Source organism: Euprymna scolopes, chromosome 6 (assembly GCF_053919585.1).
Source record: "Euprymna scolopes isolate OS-2025 chromosome 6, ASM5391958v1, whole genome shotgun sequence".
In the NCBI taxonomy this organism is placed as follows: Eukaryota; Metazoa; Mollusca; class Cephalopoda; order Sepiida; family Sepiolidae; genus Euprymna; species Euprymna scolopes.
In genome coordinates, this window is record NC_136487.1 from 174,785,652 (window position 1) to 174,805,351 (window position 19,700).

General features: G+C 25.8%; 1 protein-coding gene across 1 annotated transcript in view; it reads left to right on the top strand.

Annotated features, from left to right (window-relative positions):
* Positions 1-19,700, top strand: part of LOC145278106 (uncharacterized) — a 145,644-nt gene that overhangs the window by 26,315 nt on the left and 99,629 nt on the right. The window lies entirely within an intron of this gene.

The window sequence follows — 19,700 nt, forward strand, 5'->3', positions numbered from 1 at the left end:
TATAGTACATAATGATTTGTGTATATTTATAGTACATAATGATTTGTGTATATTTATAGTACATAATGATTTGTGTATATTTATAGTACATAATGATTTGTATATATCTATAGTACATAATGATTTGTGTATATTTATAGTACATAATGATTTGTGTATATCTATAGTACATAATGATTTGTGTATATCTATAGTACATAATGATTTGTGTATATTTATAGTACATAATGATTTGTATATATCTATAGTACATAATGATTTGTGTATATTTATAGTACATAATGATTTGTGTATATCTATAGTACATAATGATTTGTGTATATTTATAGTACATAATGATTTGTATATATCTATAGTACATAATGATTTGTGTATATTTATAGTACATAATGATTTGTGTATATCTATAGTACATAATGATTTGTGTATATCTATAGTACATAATGATTTGTGTATATTTATAGTACATAATGATTTGTATATATCTATAGTACATAATGATTTGTGTATATTTATAGTACATAATGATTTGTGTATATCTATAGTACATAATGATTTGTATATATTTATAGTACATAATGATTTGTATATATCTATAGTACATAATGATTTGTATATATCTATAGTACATAATGATTTGTGTATATTTATAGTACATAATGATTTATGTATATTTATAGTACATAATGATTTGTGTATATTTATAGTACATAATGATTTGTGTATATTTATAGTACATAATGATTTGTGTATATTTATAGTACATAATGATTTGTGTATATTTATAGTACATAATGATTTGTGTATATTTATAGTACATAATGATTTGTGTATATTTATAGTACATAATGATTTGTGTATATTTATAGTACATAATGATTTATGTATATTTATAGTACATAATGATTTGTGTATATCTATAGTACATAATGATTTGTATATATCTATAGTACATAATGATTTGTGTATATTTATAGTACATAATGATTTATGTATATTTATAGTACATAATGATTTGTGTATATTTATAGTACATAATGATTTGTGTATATTTATAGTACATAATGATTTGTGTATATTTATAGTACATAATGATTTATGTATATTTATAGTACATAATGATTTGTGTATATTTATTGTACATAATGATTTGTGTATATCTATAGTACATAATGATTTGTGTATATTTATAGTACATAATGATTTGTGTATATTTATAGTACATAATGATTTGTGTATATTTATAGTACATAATGATTTGTGTATATCTATAGTACATAATGATTTGTATATATTTATAGTACATAATGATTTGTATATATCTATAGTACATAATGATTTGTATATATCTATAGTACATAATGATTTGTGTATATTTATAGTACATAATGATTTATGTATATTTATAGTACATAATGATTTGTGTATATTTATAGTACATAATGATTTGTGTATATTTATAGTACATAATGATTTGTGTATATTTATAGTACATAATGATTTGTGTATATTTATAGTACATAATGATTTGTGTATATTTATAGTACATAATGATTTGTGTATATTTATAGTACATAATGATTTGTGTATATTTATAGTACATAATGATTTATGTATATTTATAGTACATAATGATTTGTGTATATCTATAGTACATAATGATTTGTATATATCTATAGTACATAATGATTTGTGTATATTTATAGTACATAATGATTTATGTATATTTATAGTACATAATGATTTGTGTATATTTATAGTACATAATGATTTGTGTATATTTATAGTACATAATGATTTGTGTATATTTATAGTACATAATGATTTATGTATATTTATAGTACATAATGATTTGTGTATATTTATTGTACATAATGATTTGTGTATATCTATAGTACATAATGATTTGTGTATATTTATAGTACATAATGATTTGTGTATATTTATAGTACATAATGATTTGTGTATATTTATAGTACATAATAATTTGTGTATATCTATAGTACATAATGATTTGTGTATATTTATAGTACATAATGATTTGTGTATATTTATAGTACATAATGAGTTGTGTATATTTATAGTACATAATGATTTGTGTATATCTATTGTACATAATGATTTGTGTATATCTATTGTACATAATGATTTGTGTATATCTATTGTACATAATGATTTGTGTATATTTATAGTACATAATGATTTGTGTATATTTATAGTACATAATGATTTGTGTATATCTATTGTACATAATGATTTGTGTATATTTATAGTACATAATAATTTGTGTATATCTATAGTACATAATGATTTGTGTATATTTATAGTACATAATGATTTGTGTATATTTATAGTACATAATGATTTGTGTATATCTATAGTACATAATGATTTGTGTATATCTATTGTACATAATGATTTGTGTATATCTATTGTACATAATGATTTGTGTATATTTATAGTACATAATGATTTGTGTATATTTATAGTACATAATGATTTGTGTATATTTATAGTACATAATGATTTATGTATATCTATAGTACATAATGATTTGTGTATATTTATAGCACATAATGATTTGTGTATATCTATAGTACATAATGATTTGTGTATATTTATAGTACATAATGATTTGTGTATATTTATAGTACATAATGATTTGTGTATATTTATAGTACATAATGATTTATGTATATTTATAGTACATAATGATTTGTGTATATTTATAGTACATAATGATTTGTGTATATTTATAGTACATAATGATTTGTGTATATCTATAGTACATAATGATTTGTGTATATCTATTGTACATAATGATTTGTGTATATCTATTGTACATAATGATTTGTGTATATTTATAGTACATAATGATTTGTGTATATCTATAGTACATAATGATTTGTGTATATTTATAGTACATAATGATTTGTGTATATTTATAGTACATAATGATTTGTGTATATCTATAGTACATAATGATTTGTGTATATTTATAGTACATAATGATTTGTGTATATTTATAGTACATAATGATTTGTGTATATTTTTAGTACATAATGATTTGTGTATATCTATAGTACATAATGATTTGTGTATATTTATAGTACATAATGATTTGTGTATATTTATAGTACATAATGATTTGTGTATATTTATAGTACATAATGATTTGTGTATATTTATAGTACATAATGATTTATGTATATTTATAGTACATAATGATTTGTGTATATTTATAGTACATAATGATTTGTGTATATCTATTGTACATAATGATTTGTGTATATTTATAGTACATAATGATTTGTGTATATTTATAGTACATAATGATTTGTGTATATCTATAGTACATAATGATTTGTGTATATTTATAGTACATAATGATTTGTGTATATCTATAGTACATAATGATTTGTGTATATTTATAGTACATAATGATTTGTGTATATTTATAGTACATAATGATTTGTGTATATTTATAGTACATAATGATTTGTGTATATTTATAGTACATAATGATTTGTGTATATCTATAGTACATAATGATTTGTATATATCTATAGTACATAATGATTTGTGTATATTTATAGTACATAATGATTTGTGTATATTTATAGTACATAATGATTTGTGTATATTTATAGTACATAATGATTTGTATATATCTATAGTACATAATGATTTGTGTATATTTATAGTACATAATGATTTGTGTATATCTATAGTACATAATGATTTGTGTATATCTATAGTACATAATGATTTGTGTATATTTATAGTACATAATGATTTGTATATATCTATAGTACATAATGATTTGTGTATATTTATAGTACATAATGATTTGTGTATATCTATAGTACATAATGATTTGTGTATATTTATAGTACATAATGATTTGTATATATCTATAGTACATAATGATTTGTGTATATTTATAGTACATAATGATTTGTGTATATCTATAGTACATAATGATTTGTGTATATCTATAGTACATAATGATTTGCGTATATTTATAGTACATAATGATTTGTATATATCTATAGTACATAATGATTTGTGTATATTTATAGTACATAATGATTTGTGTATATCTATAGTACATAATGATTTGTATATATTTATAGTACATAATGATTTGTATATATCTATAGTACATAATGATTTGTATATATCTATAGTACATAATGATTTGTGTATATCTATTGTACATAATGATTTATGTATATTTATAGTACATAATGATTTGTGTATATTTATAGTACATAATGATTTGTGTATATTTATAGTACATAATGATTTGTGTATATTTATAGTACATAATGATTTGTGTATATTTATAGTACATAATGATTTGTGTATATTTATAGTACATAATGATTTGTGTATATTTATAGTACATAATGATTTGTGTATATTTATAGTACATAATGATTTGTGTATATTTATAGTACATAATGATTTGTGTATATTTATAGTACATAATGATTTATGTATATTTATAGTACATAATGATTTGTGTATATCTATAGTACATAATGATTTGTGTATATCTATAGTACATAATGATTTGTATATATCTATAGTACATAATGATTTGTGTATATTTATAGTACATAATGATTTATGTATATTTATAGTACATAATGATTTGTGTATATTTATAGTACATAATGATTTGTGTATATTTATAGTACATAATGATTTGTGTATATTTATAGTACATAATGATTTATGTATATTTATAGTACATAATGATTTGTGTATATTTATTGTACATAATGATTTGTGTATATCTATAGTACATAATGATTTGTGTATATTTATAGTACATAATGATTTGTGTATATTTATAGTACATAATGATTTGTGTATATTTATAGTACATAATGATTTGTGTATATTTATAGTACATAATAATTTGTGTATATCTATAGTACATAATGATTTGTGTATATTTATAGTACATAATGATTTGTGTATATTTATAGTACATAATGAGTTGTGTATATTTATAGTACATAATGATTTGTGTATATCTATTGTACATAATGATTTGTGTATATCTATTGTACATAATGATTTGTGTATATTTATAGTACATAATGATTTGTGTATATTTATAGTACATAATGATTTGTGTATATCTATTGTACATAATGATTTGTGTATATTTATAGTACATAATAATTTGTGTATATCTATAGTACATAATGATTTGTGTATATTTATAGTACATAATGATTTGTGTATATTTATAGTACATAATGATTTGTGTATATCTATAGTACATAATGATTTGTGTATATCTATTGTACATAATGATTTGTGTATATCTATTGTACATAATGATTTGTGTATATTTATAGTACATAATGATTTGTGTATATTTATAGTACATAATGATTTGTGTATATTTATAGTACATAATGATTTGTGTATATCTATAGTACATAATGATTTGTATATATCTATAGTACATAATGATTTGTGTATATTTATAGTACATAATGATTTGTGTATATTTATAGTACATAATGATTTGTGTATATTTATAGTACATAATGATTTGTATATATCTATAGTACATAATGATTTGTGTATATTTATAGTACATAATGATTTGTGTATATCTATAGTACATAATGATTTGTGTATATCTATAGTACATAATGATTTGTGTATATTTATAGTACATAATGATTTGTATATATCTATAGTACATAATGATTTGTGTATATTTATAGTACATAATGATTTGTGTATATCTATAGTACATAATGATTTGTGTATATTTATAGTACATAATGATTTGTATATATCTATAGTACATAATGATTTGTGTATATTTATAGTACATAATGATTTGTGTATATCTATAGTACATAATGATTTGTGTATACTATAGTACATAATGATTTGTGTATATTTATAGTACATAATGATTTGTATATATCTATAGTACATAATGATTTGTGTATATTTATAGTACATAATGATTTGTGTATATCTATAGTACATAATGATTTGTATATATTTATAGTACATAATGATTTGTATATATCTATAGTACATAATGATTTGTATATATCTATAGTACATAATGATTTGTGTATATTTATAGTACATAATGATTTATGTATATTTATAGTACATAATGATTTGTGTATATTTATAGTACATAATGATTTGTGTATATTTATAGTACATAATGATTTGTGTATATTTATAGTACATAATGATTTGTGTATATTTATAGTACATAATGATTTGTGTATATTTATAGTACATAATGATTTGTGTATATTTATAGTACATAATGATTTGTGTATATTTATAGTACATAATGATTTATGTATATTTATAGTACATAATGATTTGTGTATATCTATAGTACATAATGATTTGTATATATCTATAGTACATAATGATTTGTGTATATTTATAGTACATAATGATTTATGTATATTTATAGTACATAATGATTTGTGTATATTTATAGTACATAATGATTTGTGTATATTTATAGTACATAATGATTTGTGTATATTTATAGTACATAATGATTTATGTATATTTATAGTACATAATGATTTGTGTATATTTATTGTACATAATGATTTGTGTATATCTATAGTACATAATGATTTGTGTATATTTATAGTACATAATGATTTGTGTATATTTATAGTACATAATGATTTGTGTATATTTATAGTACATAATAATTTGTGTATATCTATAGTACATAATGATTTGTGTATATTTATAGTACATAATGATTTGTGTATATTTATAGTACATAATGAGTTGTGTATATTTATAGTACATAATGATTTGTGTATATCTATTGTACATAATGATTTGTGTATATCAATTGTACATAATGATTTGTGTATATCTATTGTACATAATGATTTGTGTATATTTATAGTACATAATGATTTGTGTATATTTATAGTACATAATGATTTGTGTATATCTATTGTACATAATGATTTGTGTATATTTATAGTACATAATAATTTGTGTATATCTATAGTACATAATGATTTGTGTATATTTATAGTACATAATGATTTGTGTATATTTATAGTACATAATGATTTGTGTATATCTATAGTACATAATGATTTGTGTATATCTATTGTACATAATGATTTGTGTATATCTATTGTACATAATGATTTGTGTATATTTATAGTACATAATGATTTGTGTATATTTATAGTACATAATGATTTGTGTATATTTATAGTACATAATGATTTATGTATATCTATAGTACATAATGATTTGTGTATATTTATAGTACATAATGATTTGTGTATATTTATAGTACATAATGATTTGTGTATATTTATAGTACATAATGATTTGTGTATATTTATAGTAAATAATGATTTGTGTATATTTATAGTACATAATGATTTATGTATATTTATAGTACATAATGATTTGTGTATATTTATAGTACATAATGATTTGTGTATATTTATAGTACATAATGATTTGTGTATATCTATAGTACATAATGATTTGTGTATATCTATTGTACATAATGATTTGTGTATATCTATTGTACATAATGATTTGTGTATATTTATAGTACATAATGATTTGTGTATATCTATAGTACATAATGATTTGTGTATATTTATAGTACATAATGATTTGTGTATATTTATAGTACATAATGATTTGTGTATATCTATAGTACATAATGATTTGTGTATATTTATAGTACATAATGATTTGTGTATATTTATAGTACATAATGATTTGTGTATATTTATAGTACATAATGATTTGTGTATATCTATAGTACATAATGATTTGTGTATATTTATAGTACATAATGATTTGTGTATATTTATAGTACATAATGATTTGTGTATATTTATAGTACATAATGATTTGTGTATATTTATAGTACATAATGATTTATGTATATTTATAGTACATAATGATTTGTGTATATTTATAGTACATAATGATTTGTGTATATCTATTGTACATAATGATTTGTGTATATTTATAGTACATAATGATTTGTGTATATTTATAGTACATAATGATTTGTGTATATCTATAGTACATAATGATTTGTGTATATTTATAGTACATAATGATTTGTGTATATCTATAGTACATAATGATTTGTGTATATTTATAGTACATAATGATTTGTGTATATTTATAGTACATAATGATTTGTGTATATTTATAGTACATAATGATTTGTGTATATTTATAGTACATAATGATTTGTGTATATCTATAGTACATAATGATTTGTATATATCTATAGTACATAATGATTTGTGTATATTTATAGTACATAATGATTTGTGTATATTTATAGTACATAATGATTTGTGTATATTTATAGTACATAATGATTTGTATATATCTATAGTACATAATGATTTGTGTATATTTATAGTACATAATGATTTGTGTATATCTATAGTACATAATGATTTGTGTATATCTATAGTACATAATGATTTGTGTATATTTATAGTACATAATGATTTGTATATATCTATAGTACATAATGATTTGTGTATATTTATAGTACATAATGATTTGTGTATATCTATAGTACATAATGATTTGTGTATATTTATAGTACATAATGATTTGTATATATCTATAGTACATAATGATTTGTGTATATTTATAGTACATAATGATTTGTGTATATCTATAGTACATAATGATTTGTGTATATCTATAGTACATAATGATTTGTGTATATCTATAGTACATAATGATTTGTGTATATTTATAGTACATAATGATTTGTATATATCTATAGTACATAATGATTTGTGTATATTTATAGTACATAATGATTTGTGTATATCTATAGTACATAATGATTTGTATATATTTATAGTACATAATGATTTGTATATATCTATAGTACATAATGATTTGTATATATCTATAGTACATAATGATTTGTGTATATCTATTGTACATAATGATTTATGTATATTTATAGTACATAATGATTTGTGTATATTTATAGTACATAATGATTTGTGTATATTTATAGTACATAATGATTTGTGTATATTTATAGTACATAATGATTTGTGTATATTTATAGTACATAATGATTTGTGTATATTTATAGTACATAATGATTTGTGTATATTTATAGTACATAATGATTTGTGTATATTTATAGTACATAATGATTTATGTATATTTATAGTACATAATGATTTGTGTATATCTATAGTACATAATGATTTGTATATATCTATAGTACATAATGATTTGTGTATATTTATAGTACATAATGATTTATGTATATTTATAGTACATAATGATTTGTGTATATTTATAGTACATAATGATTTGTGTATATTTATAGTACATAATGATTTGTGTATATTTATAGTACATAATGATTTATGTATATTTATAGTACATAATGATTTGTGTATATTTATTGTACATAATGATTTGTGTATATCTATAGTACATAATGATTTGTGTATATTTATAGTACATAATGATTTGTGTATATTTATAGTACATAATGATTTGTGTATATTTATAGTACATAATAATTTGTGTATATCTATAGTACATAATGATTTGTGTATATTTATAGTACATAATGATTTGTGTATATTTATAGTACATAATGAGTTGTGTATATTTATAGTACATAATGATTTGTGTATATCTATTGTACATAATGATTTGTGTATATCTATTGTACATAATGATTTGTGTATATCTATTGTACATAATGATTTGTGTATATTTATAGTACATAATGATTTGTGTATATTTATAGTACATAATGATTTGTGTATATCTATTGTACATAATGATTTGTGTATATTTATAGTACATAATAATTTGTGTATATCTATAGTACATAATGATTTGTGTATATTTATAGTACATAATGATTTGTGTATATTTATAGTACATAATGATTTGTGTATATCTATAGTACATAATGATTTGTGTATATCTATTGTACATAATGATTTGTGTATATCTATTGTACATAATGATTTGTGTATATTTATAGTACATAATGATTTGTGTATATTTATAGTACATAATGATTTGTGTATATTTATAGTACATAATGATTTATGTATATCTATAGTACATAATGATTTGTGTATATTTATAGTACATAATGATTTGTGTATATTTATAGTACATAATGATTTGTGTATATTTATAGTACATAATGATTTGTGTATATTTATAGTACATAATGATTTGTGTATATTTATAGTACATAATGATTTATGTATATTTGTAGTACATAATGATTTGTGTATATTTATAGTACATAATGATTTGTGTATATTTATAGTACATAATGATTTGTGTATATCTATAGTACATAATGATTTGTGTATATCTATTGTACATAATGATTTGTGTATATCTATTGTACATAATGATTTGTGTATATTTATAGTACATAATGATTTGTGTATATCTATAGTACATAGTGATTTGTGTATATCTATAGTACATAATGATTTGTGTATATTTATAGTACATAATGATTTGTGTATATTTATAGTACATAATGATTTGTGTATATCTATAGTACATAATGATTTGTGTATATTTATAGTACATAATGATTTGTGTATATTTATAGTACATAATGATTTGTGTATATTTATAGTACATAATGATTTGTGTATATCTATAGTACATAATGATTTGTGTATATTTATAGTACATAATGATTTGTGTATATTTATAGTACATAATGATTTGTGTATATTTATAGTACATAATGATTTGTGTATATTTATAGTACATAATGATTTATGTATATTTATAGTACATAATGATTTGTGTATATTTATAGTACATAATGATTTGTGTATATCTATTGTACATAATGATTTGTGTATATTTATAGTACATAATGATTTGTGTATATTTATAGTACATAATGATTTGTGTATATCTATAGTACATAATGATTTGTGTATATTTATAGTACATAATGATTTGTGTATATTTATAGTACATAATGATTTGTGTATATTTATAGTACATAATGATTTGTGTATATCTATAGTACATAATGATTTGTGTATATCTATTGTACATAATGATTTGTGTATATCTATTGTACATAATGATTTGTGTATATTTATAGTACATAATGATTTGTGTATATCTATAGTACATAATGATTTGTGTATATTTATAGTACATAATGATTTGTGTATATTTATAGTACATAATGATTTGTGTATATCTATAGTACATAATGATTTGTGTATATTTATAGTACATAATGATTTGTGTATATTTATAGTACATAATGATTTGTGTATATTTATAGTACATAATGATTTGTGTATATCTATAGTACATAATGATTTGTGTATATTTATAGTACATAATGATTTGTGTATATTTATAGTACATAATGATTTGTGTATATTTATAGTACATAATGATTTGTGTATATTTATAGTACATAATGATTTATGTATATTTATAGTACATAATGATTTGTGTATATTTATAGTACATAATGATTTGTGTATATCTATAGTACATAATGATTTGTGTATATTTATAGTACATAATGATTTGTGTATATTTATAGTACATAATGATTTATGTATATTTATAGTACATAATGATTTATGTATATTTATAGTACATAATGATTTGTGTATATTTATAGTACATAATGATTTGTGTATATCTATAGTACATAATGATTTGTGTATATCTATTGTACATAATGATTTGTGTATATCTATTGTACATAATGATTTGTGTATATTTATAGTACATAATGATTTGTGTATATTTATAGTACATAATGATTTGTGTATATCTATAGTACATAATGATTTGTGTATATCTATTGTACATAATGATTTGTGTATATCTATTGTACATAATGATTTGTGTATATTTATAGTACATAATGATTTGTGTATATTTATAGTACATAATGATTTGTGTATATTTATAGTACATAATGATTTGTGTATATTTATTGTACATAATGATTTGTGTATATTTATAGTACATAATGATTTGTGTATATCTATAGTACATAATGATTTGTGTATATCTATAGTACATAATGATTTGTGTATATTTATAGTACATAATGATTTGTGTATATTTATAGTACATAATGATTTGTGTATATCTATTGTACATAATGATTTGTGTATATCTATTGTACATAATGATTTGTGTATATCTATTGTACATAATGATTTGTGTATATTTATAGTACATAATGATTTGTGTATATTTATAGTACATAATGATTTGTGTATATCTATAGTACATAATGATTTGTGTATATCTATAGTACATAATGATTTATACTGAATCAACCATGTTATTCTCTTTCCATTAATTTGTGATTAAGTTTCATCTTCGTTTGCCACAGGAACAGACAAAAAAATGGTGATTTCGATATTGACTCTTTCTCGACTTTCATCTAAATCCTATTAACTGACTTGCAATCCTAATACCAATGTGTGCCAAACAATATTTCTTCAATCTATCAATAATGGTTAGTTTCCAATTGCAGCAAATATCTTCAGTTTTTTCCAAAATTCTTTGTTATTCAGATTTTAGTAGCAGGCCTTTCTTCAGTATTGTTTCAAGTGTTCCGAATGAACATGCTGTAAATTTCTAGAGTTTTTTTTTTTTTTCATGTCCATACGAGCTGTTACAATATTTTGGAGTATAATGGGGTAGCTATTTATTTGGTGTCCACCACATCGAAATGTGGCACAAGGCCGGAAGGTTGCCTCATCTAAAATTGCCTGCCCCTCCGTCAGCATTCCCCAGTAGGGGCGCCTCAGGCGACAAGCAATTAACTTGCCCCACCGTAAAGCCCAGTGGCAAGGTCTGGGAGGGTGGACCTCCTAGGTAGTACCCAGGCGGCGTACCTCAGTCCGACAGGTGCTGGACCGGTTCCCGGCCCCTCACCTGTCGGGCTGAGTGTCAAGTGACGAATCCTTGATGAGTACTACTATCCTGTTCCCCTGCAGCCAAAGCCGCTAGGAGACACATCCCATCATACAAGAAGTATAATGGGGTATGATCCTGCATAGTCGGGAGATTCTATTTATAAACGATGCTGCTGGGAACTGATGAATCGAATTCATGTTCTGCTACCAACCAATCAGAAACCAGAATTGCTCCATAAATATTAAACCTTTCTGTAGCAATTTTGCATATGTTTTATTCGTGTCAACACGGGAAGAATCTTTTGCTCTGTGGATTCCAACTCGAGAACTGTCTACTGTGAACCAGTCACCCCCAGGACGTGTGTAGAACAACGAATCATCGGAAACTGTTCTGAAACTAAACATGGCTTACACTTCTAGACGAGCCTTCAGAAAAACCGACTGCCTCCTCAAGGCGTCCAATTTCAACCTTTCTAAAAGGTTGACTCTGCCTCCTCCTTTCCATCTGGAATCTTTTCACCCCTGACTAATTCTGGCCGTTGCTAATGGTCATCAGAAGTTGACTACTCAACATATCAACCAAAGATAATCTTTTTTTTACTCATGTTCATCCCTAACAAGGCATGTCGCCACTTGAACATAAGGGCTACTATCTGAGGCCTGGGAAAGAATTACAAGATGTTGGTTTACATTACATATAAACTTCTGCATATCAGTACAGTCAGGGAAGCAGGTAGCAGGAAGGGAATTCCAAAGTCTAGCTGTTCGAGGAAAGAAACTATTAGAGTAGAACGCTTTCTAGCATTTAGGAACTTCAACAGTGAAGAGGTGTGATTTTGTTGCTGAGCAGGTTTGTTGGGCATATGTATATCGAGGGAGCACAAGTGCAACAAGTTCATCAGAGCACATTCCATTCTCAGTCTCCATTCAAAGAGGCTTATCTGCAGATTACCTTGGACTTTTTCTCACAACATGACTCTGCATTCAATGAGATATTTCTAACAAAGAAAATATCTCTTAGATGGCTGGACTTTAACGAGACATTTTCAATTCTGTGTGTCCCCCTCCTCCTTTAGTCATGCATCTATCACCTGAAATGCCTGGCATTCATACACGTTTACAGAACTGCATGAAGGTTGTCAGTATTCATAAATGGAAGTGTTGCTATAGAACTGATTGGATTCGAACTTGTTACATCAGGTTGTCAGTTTACATCTGTAGCCACTTCATTACTGCCACCTCCCAATTCTCGAATGGTATTGCATATCCTCTTTTGTTGGTTCCTCAACAAAGGAGGCATTGGACTTTGTAAGTAACTCCCATTCGTTAGTTTACACTTTTCTCAATAACCACTTGTTGATTTTTTTTGAAATTTTGCACAAACATTAGTCATGGTGAAAGTAAATTTTTGCCAGAACGGATTTTCCGGGATAATTCTGGTTGCTCCCCCCCCCCTCCCGGAGAGCATTATAGGGTAAAAATGCTCCCCCCCCCCCCAAATAGTTCATCTGTTCATTTTTTGCACTTTTCTCAGTAACAACTCCTTGAATTTTTAAAAAAATTTAACAAACATTAGTCATGGTAAAAATAAATTTTTTACTTGTGGAAGGAGACCCTGCATGCTCGGCTTGTTTACTCGAAATTCCTGCAAAACATGTTACACCCTGTTATAATGTATGGGAAAAGCAAGCGTATATATTTCAAGTTAATTTAAATAGTTTGGTGCAAGTGTATCTGAAGTCGACGGATCATATTATTCAACAACCATTTCGGGTTGATATCAGCAGCAAGACTCAACGTGACTGTTTTCAACGTGATACATTAGGACATTCAGAATTTGAAACTTTTAAAAACTTAATTCTTTTACGTTTCCGATCCGGTATAGCTGACCATATCTGGAGGAAAAGAGAAACCATCTTCCATTATGGAACGAAGTAAAAATTAAAGACAGAAGAACGGTGGAGAGTAAGATGACTCAAAGGAGCATCACATATGTTGAGACACTCAATTACTAAATAGACCTAGTATAGAATGTAACACAATATGGGAACCGTTAATTATAAATAATAGCTTATATATACAGCAATAAAACAACAACATATATATATAGTAATAATGATTAGTAATTAATAGTGATATTTAATATTTAAACGTTTTAATGCAAAAAAAAAAAAAAAAACTGAAATTGTACTGCGTATATGTTAAAAGAATTGTTTCTGAATATTTGAGATGAGGATTAATATGTATTTGAACTGTTCTCATCTTCGTTGATATTCTTGCAACGTTTCGCCTTCAATGTATCTTGCCAATGGCTCTTATTGGTGAATAGCGGAAAGAATTTTTGCACCCCCCCCCCATGAACCAAATTCAAAATGTCTTATGTTTTTTATGTAACGTAAAGAACGAGTCGTTTCCAATTTTGTATAAATTCTGTTCCGCCGTATCAATTTGATGTTTCTAAATTTGGGAGATGAGAAAGGATATTTATTATTTGGATTGTTTGAAATACAGGGTTTTCCACAAGCCGCGAACACATTTGGACATTACATATCTCAAACTATTAACGATATAAAAAGCGCGCACACACACACATACACGTATTCAAAATCATTAATATTAAAGTTGAACTCGATAAATTTAGCCTTAAAATCATGTCCTTTTCATTTAGCAGATATAGTTCAGTAAATATAAAGTTTGGAAATTTGTCCAAGACTTTATTTCATTCAAGTTAAAAGAAATGAGTAAAAATATTAAAAAGTAGACAAATTATTTAACTTTGATCCGTTTTTTGTTTTTGTCTTCATAAATGATATTATTGTCTTTATAAATGATATTATTGTCTTTATAAATGATATTATTCGGTTTAAAAAAAAAAGTGGGGGTTCTGATTTGTACTGCAAGAATTTATTCCAAAACAATTACTCTTCAAAGTAAAGACCATTATTGTCTACGATTTGCAACCTTTTAGATTTGGTCAAAATATCAATGCTTCAACTTTTCATGGAGTGTTTTTCTTTCTACGTCATTGAAAGACTCAAATTGCCGAGCAGTGGCGTAGCAAAAGAGGTGGGGCGATTCGCCCCGAGTGGCACACGTGCCAGAGGGCGGCATTTTGAGGGGGTAAAAATAGAAAAACAAAAAATTCAAGCAATAAAAAAAAAATCTGAAATTTTATACCAAAATGAGTTTTTAAGGTCGTAATGTTTTGTTTTTTTTTGTGTGTGTTTTATGTATGTAATATTGTTTTTAAATGGATTTTAGATTTTTGATTGTAATTCCAAGAAAATAGTTTGAGGACTTTCTAGAATATTGAAGGTTATCAACGGCCAGCGAGGTTGGGATGCAAATCTTACGACCGTCTCATGTGTTGTCACTGTCGCGGAGCCTTCATAAAGTTGTGCCTTGATTAGAAAAGATGGGACAACGTTTTGGCAGCAGAATTTCCCATTATTGTAACCATTGTTGATCTTCTGAAGTATATTCGTGATTTCGAGTACAAATGAAACCTTGGAATTCAAAATTTTCTTTTTAAATTAAAATCTTTTGAAATTTTGTGATTGGAATTTAATCAAATTATAGTTTGAGAAATATATTGAACTAGCGGGGGTACCGGACATTGCCCGGGTGTTTGGAGGTGTTAAGCAAGAAAAGTGTAAGTGGGGAGGGAGGTTCGAACCCGTAACGAACCTGAAGGTGAAAAAGAAAATGAAAGAAAACGTGACATTTTACCGCTACACTACGAAGCCATAGGGAGTGAAAAGCGTTAAAATTTATCGATAGCAGGTGCAAAAACGAACGTTGGCTGAAGGCCAGTTCAGCTTTCCGCCGTTTCATTTATTTGTTTCTCCATGATGTTGGGGAAACCAAATTCCCCCGAAAAAGGGGAACTCTCAAATGAATAGCAATTGTCTGATATGAAGGGTTTCTCCACATTGGTCAAAGCTAATTGCTTTCAAGACGTCTCAGCACAAAAGGCTGCTGACGGCGGTATTTAGTGCTTGGCTCCTACTTTCGATTAGGTTCGCTTTTATATGAAAAAGCCGAACAAACATACGAGAGGACGGAATAGCATGAATTTTATAAAAGTCGATGTAAATACATGTAGATATGACGTGCGTTCGCAAATCCTAGATATTATAATCTAGGAGGTATATAAAAAATTCTAAAAATATATTGCCCCCCCTCCCCGAGGCAAGTCTTTGCTGGACATACAAAAACGCGCGTGCCACTTTTACCTTTTATATACATAGATGAGATGTAAACGTGGCACTAAAAAAGAAAAAAACACAACTTTGAATTAAAATACTTCGTATAACACATGTTGGGGAGAGATTTGTTGTTTTGCAAATAATTACTATGTGTTTTTTGTTGTTTTTTTTACAAAGGAGTCACCTTATCAAGGCTCGGAGGTCACTCAAGGATAACGGTTAATGAGTGTACAGTAGTCCATGGAGAAATATCGTACTAGTTAGTAATGGAAATTTGGTAAATTGGACTACTTAACGGGAACGGCTCATCAAGAACTTGTTTATGTTGGACTTGAACACTACCATATTGTAGTCAGTTGGAAAGCAGGAAAACGGAAGAGTTCCACAGGTGTGCAGTTCTAAGAAAGAAGCTTTGTTCATGGAATCTACGTTTAGGTTTAGGCACAGATAAAGAGTGGGAGAAATTATCGATAGTGGGTTTAGTTAGACGGGTGTTTTTCATGAAAGTCGGGCTAAGGGCAACCATAAATTGTAGTTCAAACGAGCACTTGCCATGAAAATAACGATAAAGCAGAGACAGGTTCGCAACGTCTGTTCTATGGACGAAAAGGTTGCATCCTCCATTCGAACATATTTACGTTTAAATCGCAAATCTAAAGTTCTTTTTCATATTCCTTAATGTGGTTACGTAGTGGGTGTATGTATATATATATATATATATATATATATATATATATATATATATATATATAAAGGGACTGTATATGATGAGGTTGGTATATAGTGAATTTCTTGACGTCGTCTACGTATTTCATGACGTTATTTTTAGGGATTTATATAACTGTTATACATTACACACATCGATACAGTTCAACAGGGCATAACATTTTATCAACAAATATTTCCTTAAATTAAAGCAACGTTGAATAACAAAGACTGGAGAGATTTGTTTTGCGAGATTATGAGTGATATATATTTACGTCTAAATCGCAAATCTATCCACGACTTTCTGCACATGTTCAACATCTGTTGCAGCAGTTGCTGTACATCAGTCATTTTTTTTTTGTATGAATCGGATGATTATTGTTGGTATGTGTTTGGTCGATATCTTTCTAGTTAGAATTCTTTCTAGAAACATGTTAAAGGACCATATGAAGGTTGCCAACATCTCTAAGTGTTCCTGTGAATAAAATTGGATTCGAACTTGACAGACGGATACTTACGGGAAGGACTACGTTAAAGTTGCCTCCGTCCCCAAGTGTTTCTGTGAAAGTAAATGGATTCGAACTTGAAAGACCCGAATTGCCAGTCCGTGTCGTTAACTTCTTAACCACCGTCACGTCCTTGTTGTAACAATCGGGAGAGTTAGCGGTTTGCTCCTCTTGCGTCTATGAAAGCAAAAGACGAAATAGGAAGCATCTTACAATGCATACGAGCTCCTCGACTGTTTTTGCTAAGCGATCTGATTTTTTTTTCTTTTTCTTTTTCCTAACGCTCCATGGACATTGTTATATATGTGGCCTGTTCCAAGTGAGGTAATTCTGAATGTTTTAATAGTTATAATTGACATTGATTAAATAATTACCTAGTTCTTCCGTAATAGAATTTTTTTCTTATTTATTAATTCGAAAATACGATCTAATAAATATTTCTCCATAAATTTGAGAAATATTCTGAAGAAAGCAATTTTACATTTTTTCCCCTCTCCCCTTCAACCTCTCTGCCTCCTAATTCTATTGCTCTCTTCTGACCCATTTTTTTTATGAAATTGATCATAACTGACCCTTGTTCCCCTCTTCTCTGTTTGTCTGACCAGGTGTCTCCGATTTCCGGATAACATGTTTCCAGCAATGTCCTTGATTTTAGTCACGAATGACATGAAAAACAAAATTTCGCACCGAAAGAAAAACATTTAAGAGCTCTCCTTCCTGAATCTGTGGGAGAAATAAAATGAGAACAAAAATATATTCATAGAAAGCTTAAAAAACAAAAAAACTAGCAAAAACACTCGTCTTGTGAAAGAGAGAATTGGTTCGCTCAATCAGTTTGCAAGCTGTACTTAGAATTTATGAGTTCGTACCTCATCCGGACCATAAGTATTTTGACTCGGATTTTGTCCTCTTTTATCCACTTAGCCCCTCTCCCTCTCCAATCAGAGTCCGTGAAGTCACGACAGGTAGGTGATAGATGAACAGTCAGTTGATGGTTTCCTCCAGAATTGGTCTTCGTTGTGTTAGGAAATTCATACGGATTGAGGTACAATGGCTAAGACTAATCGCTCTGTATACGCACATCCCCTACAGCAAGTAATTGTAAATTACTGTAGAAGCAGATACTATATTGCAAACAACATACTAATTGCAAACAACATACTATATTGCAAACAACAAAAGGACATCATTGTGAAACGGTTCGAATGCAGGGGCAACTGATTAGCCATAATCATCATCGTCTGCAAAAACAGATCTGATGCACTATATATATATATATATATATATATATATATATATAT